The sequence below is a fragment of the Aquarana catesbeiana genome, linkage group LG02, assembly GCF_042186555.1.
Source record: "Aquarana catesbeiana isolate 2022-GZ linkage group LG02, ASM4218655v1, whole genome shotgun sequence".
Taxonomy (NCBI): domain Eukaryota; kingdom Metazoa; phylum Chordata; class Amphibia; order Anura; family Ranidae; genus Aquarana; species Aquarana catesbeiana.
Window position 1 is genome coordinate 656356260 of NC_133325.1, and position 10777 is coordinate 656367036.

The window sequence follows — 10777 nt, forward strand, 5'->3', positions numbered from 1 at the left end:
CAAACTGATTTTACTGTTGTGGGTTTAATACAGGCATATCCCACTTTTAAGTACATAATGGGACCAAAGTATGTATGTAAAACGAAAATGTACTTAAAGTGAAGCAATACTTTTTTTCACTTCTGGGGTGTCAGGGGCTGTAGTGGGGGTGTCAGGGGCTGTAGTGTGGGGGGTCAGGGAGTGTGTTTCCAAGTAGCAGGGAATCTGAACTATCCGTGCACAGATTACTCAACTGCAGCTTTAGCTTGAGAGCCACTTTACATACACTCACAAGTATGTCCGTACTCGCGAGTGTGCGTAAAGTGATTGTACTTAAAGCGCGGTATGCCTGTAACGCTTTAATGGGTGAAATGAAATTAGCTGTGTGTTACCACTGACCCCTGCGCACTGCATTATATACAACTGACCCCTGCACTCTGCGTCAATTGCTACTAACCCCTGTGCTGTGCATTACTTACTTCTAACCCCTGAACTCTGCATTCATTATGCCTGAACTCTGCACTTTGCATTACTTACTACTGATTCCTGAACTATACATTACTCACTATTGATCCCCTGCACACTACATTTCTGACTCCTGACCAGAACTCTGCATTACTTACTCCTGACCCCTGCACATTGCGTTATACACTGCTGACTGCTTAAATACTATTGTCCTCTGCAGTCTGTATTACTTGATGCTTACCCCAGCTCTGTCCTGACCAAAATGTATACTCTTCTGACAGGCCTAACCCAGACAGTCAAGCCTAACCCAGTCAGTCAGGCCAGAACCCAGCCCAGCCAGCCAGCTTACTCTTCAGGCATGGAAAAAAACCATAATGAAATTGAAGGTCAAGTTTCTCACTGAAGCTAAAAGGTAATCTAAGTTTATATATATTATTTACAGTGAAATTTATATTATTTTTTTTTTAAGTTTTCCTCAAACATTTCTTACTTTTTAAGTGGGACCCTCATCCATAATACAGTAATTACTGAGTATTTTGGGAGTACAAGGACCGCAGACTATAGTGTACAGTGTATACAATAAGCAGGCTTAGACCCTATTTATTCATGCTTCTTTAAGCCATACTCATAATTCAGTTTCGGCACAGCTATTTGTGGTGCGGCATTTAACGTGCACCAAGTCCTCTATCCAAAGTGTCCCTCATTCTCAATTTCCAAAGTTGGGAGGTATGCATACCAACTTCACTTCACAAAGACAGTTATAAGTTAGTTGGCTTTCTTTATTACTACCTCCTAATGACATGTTCCTGTGTTGGCATTACATGCAATGTGATTTTGTGATAAAAGGAAACTTTTAACTATCTTAATGCTGGTAAAAAGTTTCCAATTTTTGGCTTTTCTAACTGCAGTAGCTTTGACATGACCTATTTAGTTAAATACCCATGTGGCTTGGGATATGTGGATTAATTTACACAGGAAATATTAAGAAACACAAGAGTAACACATGCACCTCTGAGTTTTCATCCCCCATTACTAGGCACTTTGCTGAACTAGTCACAATCCATCGCAGTTGCAATTTACTGTCATAGAGCAGGTCACTAAAGCTAAGAGAGGTGGGAACTTCCCTGACAGGTTTTCCCAGAGGGAGCTTTTTTGGATCTATAATTCTGATACCTTGTCTCCTATGGAGCTTAACACTGAGTGTGCTTTGTCAGCCTTTTTGTAATATGATCTGCGGTATCTGTAACTTTTCTCTGTAATTATGCTTTTATTTACCTTTTGTCATATATATTGTATATTGCTTATGCACAGGCATATAGTACAATCTGGTAATATATCTTATTTTTAGTTTACTAGAGTGCCTCTATATATGCTGCAACCACTTACTCCCATTCGTGACCTCAAAACATTGTTTTTGTTCTGCTCTATATGGTATCTTTTTGTGCTCTGATGCGGTTGTTAGGGCCCACATTCCTTCTTAGGGTTAGCAGCCTGGACCTTTTGCCTGCCATATCTCTTGATCGTCGCTTGCCTGGATCCTGGCACACCAGAAATGACCAATTGCATCATTATGATGTAATTTCTGACGGTGTGCTGCACTGTTTGGGCTGGCAAGTTTAATGGGAAAGGGGACATTACCTATTAGGAATTGGTGGTACCCCGAAATTGTATTTAAGAGACCCTACCTCCCTCCTGCCTTGTATGTGGATGCCATTGGTAACTTGTTTTTGTACTCATAACTTATCTACCTTTTGTACATACTTTTTCCATGTAATTGTGTACCTTTCTATTATTGTGTAATACGCTGTATCTTGTAGCAGTCCCATGTAAGGTACTGAAGCCTATATTAAATGTACATGGTGAACTGTAGGTTTGCTGGTCTTGTGTCTATTATTTCATTGATATTTTGGGGTAAGAGGAGTACACCCTAAATTAGAATATAAACCATCCATTCTTCTTTATTTATGTTTAGGCACTACTATGGTGTGCAGGGAATATTTTTATTAATAGAACACTGGTAGGGCCATCATCTAGTTCTGTCATCATTGGGTCTTTGTATTTCTGTATATAATGCAGGCAGATCATGAATAATGGGAAAGACCAGCTAGGTGCTTTTGTTTGCATCAGACGACTTTTGTTCTGGTCAATCTATTGGAATGCAAAACCCACTTGAAGCTTGTTAAATACAGATCGAAAGGAAGCCAACTGCAGGTCAAATGCAAGTGTCAATGAATTCTGAATGATTTCAAAAACATCTCAAACCAGTGCCAAGCCTATAACATTTGACAGAAGCTTAAAGCCTATTAACTCTGGCCCTTACTGGAAATGAAAGGTGAGCCTTACATTTGAGTTCTGGCTGAGTGGTCTAAATGGTTGGCCTTACTGTAAGCCTTCCATTCTTGTAGTTTCTTTAGTAAATAAAAGAGATCCAAGCCATCTAAGGGTGCAAAGTGAAGATAACTCTGCTAAATAGCAGAGTGAGTTGTCCATCAGAAGGGCTTTCTTGGTACATGGACTGTGTCCTGAACCAGGAGTAGGAATCTTAAGGGATATCTTATGTTGGGAGTAATACTTTCACACACTAATCACCTTGAAAGCTCAGTATAAGCAGAAACATGGATATTTTTCATGTCATAGCTTTTTGGTTGTATTTTTTAACCTAAACTGTACACGGTATCTAGCAAAGCCTTCTTTTTTACTTTGGATATAGTAGTGAGTCAGGTTTTTTGTCTGTGGTCCTGTTTGGGGAATCCTGTCACTGGAACGGTGCTGTCCCCAGGGTCAGGAATCTCTGAGACACATTTTATTAGTAAGGTGGGGAAGACTGAAACTGGCGTTAATTTTTTATCACTGCTTGTGATCCCATTAAAGATTTTCCCTTACATTCTGTGTAATGACTATGTTGTTACCAGGACAGAGAATTCAAGAAAATCTCACCAACAAAACATGTTGTTAAAAAAAAACACCTGTAATATCTCAACTGTTCTATACTCTAAGCAAAACAAAAAACAAAGAAAAAAGTTTTAGCTAGAGAGTCTAAACATACAATACATAGTAAGCCACCCTTATTTAAGTTTATGAAATTACATATACTGTAAGTGGCCAGGTTTTCTTCTGTTTCAAGCATGTTAGGTCATTATATGTTTTGATGTTAATTGGGAAGGTAATTAATAAAAGCAAGGATTAAAAAACACTGGAGGGGTGGCATCTTTGTTAGACAACTAAGAAGAGAATCGTTGTGGATCTACGATACAAAGGTGTTAGCTCCTAATGGTTTATATATTGAGTTTGATCCAAATTGCTTTATTAGCAATGCATGATGGAAAATTCAGGTCAACTCTGTTTATCACTGTAAGGATATGGTGTTTCCATGGAATTTATATTTTTCTGAGACCTGAAATTTTTGGTTCCTTAGAGCTGTAGTAATTAGCCCTCTTAAAAGAAATATGTTTTTCTCAATTCCTAACTCCTAAGTAGTATTTGGTTCCTCTCGGTACAGGCAGTCCCCGGGTTACAAACAAGACAGGGACTGTAGGTTTGTTCTTAAGTTGAATCTATTTGTAAGTCGGAACAGGTCCATTTTTTAAGTGTAGCTCCAGCCAAAAAATCTATTTTTAAGCTTTTTGGATAACATAGGGATGGGTTATCATCACCCCTGTAACATTTGTTTTGCTGTCTGTGCCCCTGTTTAGAAGATTTCACCCCACTTTCTGTCCCAATGACAATTGGATTTTGAAAATTTTAGGCTGTTAGGGAAACATGGACTGGTGATAAAGCATCAGTGGAGGCACCTTTTTCCCATATTAACTCTTACAGGAGTGAATTTCCCTTCCTAGGGGTAGATTTCCTCTCACTTTCTATTGTCTCCCTCCGTTTGTAAGTAGGAGTCGTTTGTAAGTCAGATGTTTGTAAGTAGGGGACCGCCTGTATTAGTATGGAAATTCTCCTTTTATGCAACAATTTTTAGATATTTTTTGGGATATTTATGTGGCTCTATTTATGGCTGACATATCCTGTTTGTTTAACATGTTGCACACTCTAATATTTCTCCTTTGGTATTTATGCTCAATCTTTTTAGGAGCTTTTAATATGGATTTTTATTATTTTGTGTATCTATGATAATTGTGTATATGTAGATATTATTTATTAAGATTTAGTAGATATTTATAATGAGATTGTTTACATATTGTTTTTAGAAATTATGTAATAATATTCTGTTGGAAGACAACATGGTTTAATATCATATTTCTGTCGTTTTTTTCTGGTTGATACAACCAAGTTGGAATGCAACAAGTTGTACATCAAAGCTTCATAGAACAAAAGCTTGGCTCCTGTCCAACAGGTGTGATAAGATGGAAATCCTTGATTAGCACTCTGCAAGCAAGCTTCAAAAAGGACCATGGCTGACAAGATGATTGATGAATGTCCTGCTACAGAGGATTAAAGGGACAGCTAAGACTGAAGGACCCAGCGATGATATATAGACAAATGCTGCCTCTAGAGGCCAATACAGCAGGACGGACAGAAATATAATATATTGAGAAGGACTGCCCCGTAACTACTTTCATTTGTTAGAAACCTAAATCGTCTGGCAATGGGGTGGGGTCTGGGCGGTGTATGGATGAAGTTTAAAAAGTGCACACAGAAGGGAAGTCGTCCCTCTTTTTGCTCTTGGTTCTTGCCTGATGGTTCTCTGTTACCATTTTGAGCCCAGCTGATGAGACAATATCTAGAGGGCAGCCTTGCAATAAGTTTTTTTATGTTCTTTTTTTATATGCTCTAAAATATTTTCCTTTAGTATTTTGATGTTAACATTTTCTCATTTTCTTGGGAAATAAACAAGACGTTGTTTTACTAAGCAGTGTGTTTGTTTTCATAGCTAACCTTATATCATTATGCTTATCAACAGTAACATTATTTGAGTTTTAATAGACTAGCTTACTATAGAAATAGACAAGTTAATATATATATATGCAATAAATAGAGGGCATCTGTAACCACCCTCGGATAATATTTATTTTAGCATTTTATTTCTATTGGCACCCCAGAAGGCGTGTGGAATTTATTTCTGCACAGAACCCAAACCCTAATGTATTTTTGTCTTGAGTCTCTAAGCTAAGGAATCAACTACACCTAGAACTGAAAGCCTTCTCTACTGTGGACAAGATTTGCACTAGTTCGTGAACTCTGAAGCCCTGCTTGATTGGTCCTGAAAGTTCGATGAAATATTTCATCGGAGAAGCGGACGCGCAAAACCTGGTGAGATTTTTTTGGCTGGTATGTGTTATCGTTTATTGTATTGCTAGTGCAAATTGTTTTAGGCCTTTGTAGCTGGTCAAATGTGCCAGCAAGTGAGGGGCTGATCACCCTTGATTTTCTGATGTAGCCTGCAGATTGACAGGATAAACCAGACATCTTTGAGAAGAAAGTGGGAGAAATATAGATTATTTTTTTTTTTTTTATCAGTTTATTTATTTATTTATTTTTTTCCAACGTGAGAGTGAGATAGCTCTCTGTTCCAACAGAAGTTCAGTGTGGCCTGCGTTCTAAGATAATAGGGCTAAAGTCAGTGGTAGTAATACTGCATGTCTCCTGGTGTAGGACTACAAGCAAAAGTTTGCTTTTAAAAAGCTTTTATCTGTGTGTTTTGTCTGTGTGCATTGTCTATGCAGCTGCTGTGTATAGACTGGTTGAGCAAACTTCAGTGTAGACTAATTAGCACATCAATGGAGGTCATTGAAGATTTTCTTAGAAAACATGCCTAAATTCAACACTATGCCAGAAAACGCATTAACACACCAATTTAATGATCTGTTGAAACAATGTAATATTCATAAATCCTAATGTTGCGACAAAACATAAAAAGTCTTTGAAAAAGGGCAGGAAAGCGAAGATGGCCAATGTTGTATGCATGATATTGAAAATGAAAGACATTGCTTAGTGAAAGAAGTCCAATGGTATACTGAGAGAAGGCAATTATTGGAGCAGGTAAAAAATGTAACTTATGCCGCGTACACACGAGCGGACATTACGGCGGACTTTGCCCGGCGGACTTTTCGATGTACTTTCCGATGGACTTTCTGAATGAACGGACTTGCCTACACACAATCCACCAAAGTCCGTCGAATTCGTACGTGATGACGTACGACCGGACTAAAACAAGGAAGTTCATAGCCAGTAGCCAATAGCTGCCCTAGCATGGCTTTTTGTCCGTCGAACTAGCATACAGACGGCGGACTTTTCGACCGGACTCGATTTCAACGGATAAATTTTAAACAAGTTTCAAATCTAAGTCCGTCCAACTTTTGAGAAAACAAAGTCCGCTGGAGCCCACACACATCGAATTGTCCGACGAAATCCAGTCCGCCGGGCAAAGTCCGCCGTAATGTCCGCTCGTGTGTACGCGGCATAAGAATATATTAGCAATGGTTGCAAAGGCAGATGCAAATGTGGTGATCACATTGAACAATTAGTGAATGAAAAATCTGTATTGAAAGAGAAAATAAATGAATTAGATGAAATGTGTAAACAAAGAGAAAGTTGTATTGACTCTTTGAATCAGAGAGAGGCTGAGAATGAGCGTATTATAATAATGCTTAGGAAGAAATTATATGAAGCTCAGTCTGCCATTATGCAAAAGCTGAACAGTCTCAGGGCTCAGCAAAGATAGAGGCTTTGGAACAACATGTAGAATAGCCAAATGCAAGTGTTGCTGCAAGTGATGTTGTTATGGTGGGAATCAATGTTGGAGATCTGAATGAGGAATATTTAAAGAAAAGTGTGGTAACTGCGCTTGAAATCGATTCACCAGTTGAAACAGTGCAGACTTCTGACGAGTCCATTGCTAGTGACTCCTCAGACAATGAAAGTGTAAACTCTGTTGATTCCGATCATAGTAATGTTATGCATCAATGTGAGTCACCTTTGCCATATGCTCAGAGAAGGGCCTATGTAGGGAGACCAGCTCTTAAATGCTTTGTTTGTAAAAAGGGGGTCACATAGCTAGGTATTGTTTGGTGGCGAATAATTATATGCAAAGGAAGTTGCACTACCCTAAAACTACACCAAGGCGTTTTGAAGTTTATTCTGCGAGATGGGGTAGCAATCAAAGGCATAGATATGCTCTATATAAGACGGACACTTCTGTGTTCAGTCTTATGCTGACTGCAGCACCGTGCAGACGAAGCATCAGTCAATCCACACCATAGGTAAATACCAGCCTCTTGCATGTTAATTCCATAATAATTACTTGAACTCTTGCTACTCAATATTTAGAGATATGCAATTTTGCTTCTTACATTGATATAAATAATACTCCCACACTTTACCCTGTGCGTTACATATTATTTAAAAATTATTTTATAGATGCTTGGTTCTGTCCCATTTGGGTCTTATATACATGCTCCTCTTTCGAACTGCACGTTATCAACTTCCCAGCTTGTTCAAGGTGTGTGTTTCAAATAGAGTACTAGTCTCTCTCTATATTAATACACATAGCCTATTACCATACTTGCCCACAATCCATAACATGCTATGCCCTCAGTTAGCAGCTGAATAGATGGTCATTGGCTGAACACTATTTGTTTAAGACAAGAATTGGTAGGAAGCCATTCTAGCCGCTGGAGTTATTGTAGTTTTTTTCTTTGTTTTTATTTTCATTCAGGTGGAAAAAGTTCCAAAAGGTTTAGGCTTTGTCTACCTGAAAGGGGAGTTAGTGCATGAGTCTTAAGGTATAGATAAATGGATTGCTTTATTTAGCAATTAAATTGAGAATTTTTGAGAAGCAACATTCACGTTCATTTTTTCTTTTTTGCTCTTTCCATGGGGATCAATTTTAGAGTAGGTTCATCCTAAAGAAATCATGGTTGTTTTGAATAATTTGTTCAGAGTTGTAGAAGCCAGGAATACTAAGTTCCTGGGTTCCAAGGAGGGAACTATAAGTAAACATAGCAAGCCAGTAGATATTGTGGATAAGAATTTGATTCTGCTCTTGTTTTTCACTTCCAGAGTCCCGGTGGAGCGAGATTGGAGGTTTGGAGGTTCTGGAACAGAGATGAAAGATGTTCATCTGGTTGGCAGTTTGTCTGTGCCATACCACACTGCAAATGTTGTTCTGAATAAACATTTGGGAAAGAAGGGACAAACGAAAAGATTCAGATTAATACTTGCAATATAAGGTTTCTGTTTCTTATGGATAATTTAGTGCTAATACTGAATCTGAAAGACTTTGCCCAGCAACAAGACTTGTGAAACATTTTCCCAGAGTCTCTCCTATCATTTATGAATGCAAACGTACTGTGAATACAAGTGCAATGGTTTGGAGGTTGGGGAAGGAATATAACCTATCCAATCCTTCGGAACAAGAAATGTAAAATTTGTTTTTTTTTTGTTGGAGGGAAGAATTGAAAGAAGGAAATCATGTTTTTAGTGTGGGACCTGTATTGACATAACTGAAGTAATATGGTGCAGGTACCCAGGATGCTGGCACTTACGCATAAGTAAGATGTCTGTTGGCCAGGTGACATATCAATGGGGTAAAAATTTCCTTGTGGGGGTGGTATCTCAGTCTTATCAATCCTATAGAGAGGCTCTCAGTTACTGGACATGTGGGACACCAGAACTGGACATGGGGGAGATACGCCTGGTTGATGTCTCATCTGAGAGGTTGAAACCTTGCACAGGTAAGCCCAGCGAACACACACAAAAGCATGCTCCGTTAGAGAAAGGGGAACAAACGCTGGCTGCCAGGGTACAGTATGCCTTCACCACATGATGCTTCAAGATCTAGCAGTGGTTGATAAAAACCTATTACACTATATGTGCTGAGTGTACACTGAATCAAGTGCGGTCATTGCACCAGTGGCTTACTCCCAGAGATGTGCGGACACAGAATGAGATTTGTTCAGGACGCTTATTTCTAAGGAGTAACCGAAAGAGGAGGGATGTATTCAGCACTATATTGGGGGAAATAGGAGCTGGGATGGGTGTTATTAATGGAGTGGACATTGGTCTACTGAGGAACGAACTCTCAGCCATAGCTTCATACAGTAAGCAGGGCTTTATTACTCAGAGAGATTGGTGGCATTCTTAATAACATTCAACAAAGTCAGATAAATTCCCAGGTTAAAGTGGCTCAGGATTTTGTCCACCATGCTGAGAGGTTGGTAGAGAGTGTGATGGTACAGGACAGAAATCTGTCATGGGCTCTGGCATGCACGCAGGGGCAGGCAGAGGTATCAACCAACTTCAAGCTGATTGTACAGTCTCTGTATGAGGGGCAGTGGCCTTATGGGTTAGCATCACAGCTCAGTAAGATTTTGCCAAAACACTTCGCTTACACTAATCCAAAGTGGTGGTCGAATACCTGGATGGGCTGTGCTAGTTTGGATTGTGAAAGGTGTTATGCTGCCTCATTGGTCCCATATACAGAAGTGCAGACTCGGTCTGTATATTTGGTGGTATCAATGGGCTTGCTGACTGGGCATTCCACCTTGTTGCACCTAAGCCTATGTTACCCACATGTGATCAGAGAGGATGGACGCTGGAGGCAGGTTGATTTTTCCCTCTGGGTTCTGGATGGAGAGATCATTGCTGGGAATTAGGCACCTGGGTATTATTTGGGACATAGATGAGTTTGTTTCTTTGTCCAAAAGGATACAGATGTAACAGTCATGGAACTGGGGTGTTTCTTGAACCTAACAATAGATAAAGGTGCATGGTATACCCTGGGCATGGTCTCTGAAATCCAGGCACAGGGATGGAATTTTGTGGTTTTGTCATTCTTTCAGGTTTATATATGTTGTTAGACTCAAAATTTGTATAGAAAGGGTCTTGCGTGTATCTATGCAAGTTGAGGGTAAGGTCTCCAAGTTAGAGACTTTGTTGCCAATTCAGAGCCCTGAAATACCGCTGATGTGCCAAAATTGCAGTAGGAAAGGCCATTGTGAGCAAACCTGCCTAATCCCGACCCGTATCTACAGTAAAGAGTTATAGCTCGGTTGGGAGCAGGATGCGTAATTTGATGGGTGACATATATAAGGGAACACACATCCCTAGACATATGTAGATGAAAAAAAAAACAATAAATAGTGTCTGTTTGTGTTAATCCAGCTGAGGTCTAAATGTCCAATCAATTGCCTTTGATGAACTTGCTTGTATTTCAATTCTAAACCAAATTGTACACACGCTGCGCTTATCAAAATAAAAATGTAAGAAATTTCCAATAAAATATTAATAAAGTGATATTGTGCTTAACATACAAAATATACAAAATCTAATAATACTATACATTAATGTGCAATAAACTTCAATGAATGCAAATATTCCACAAAGC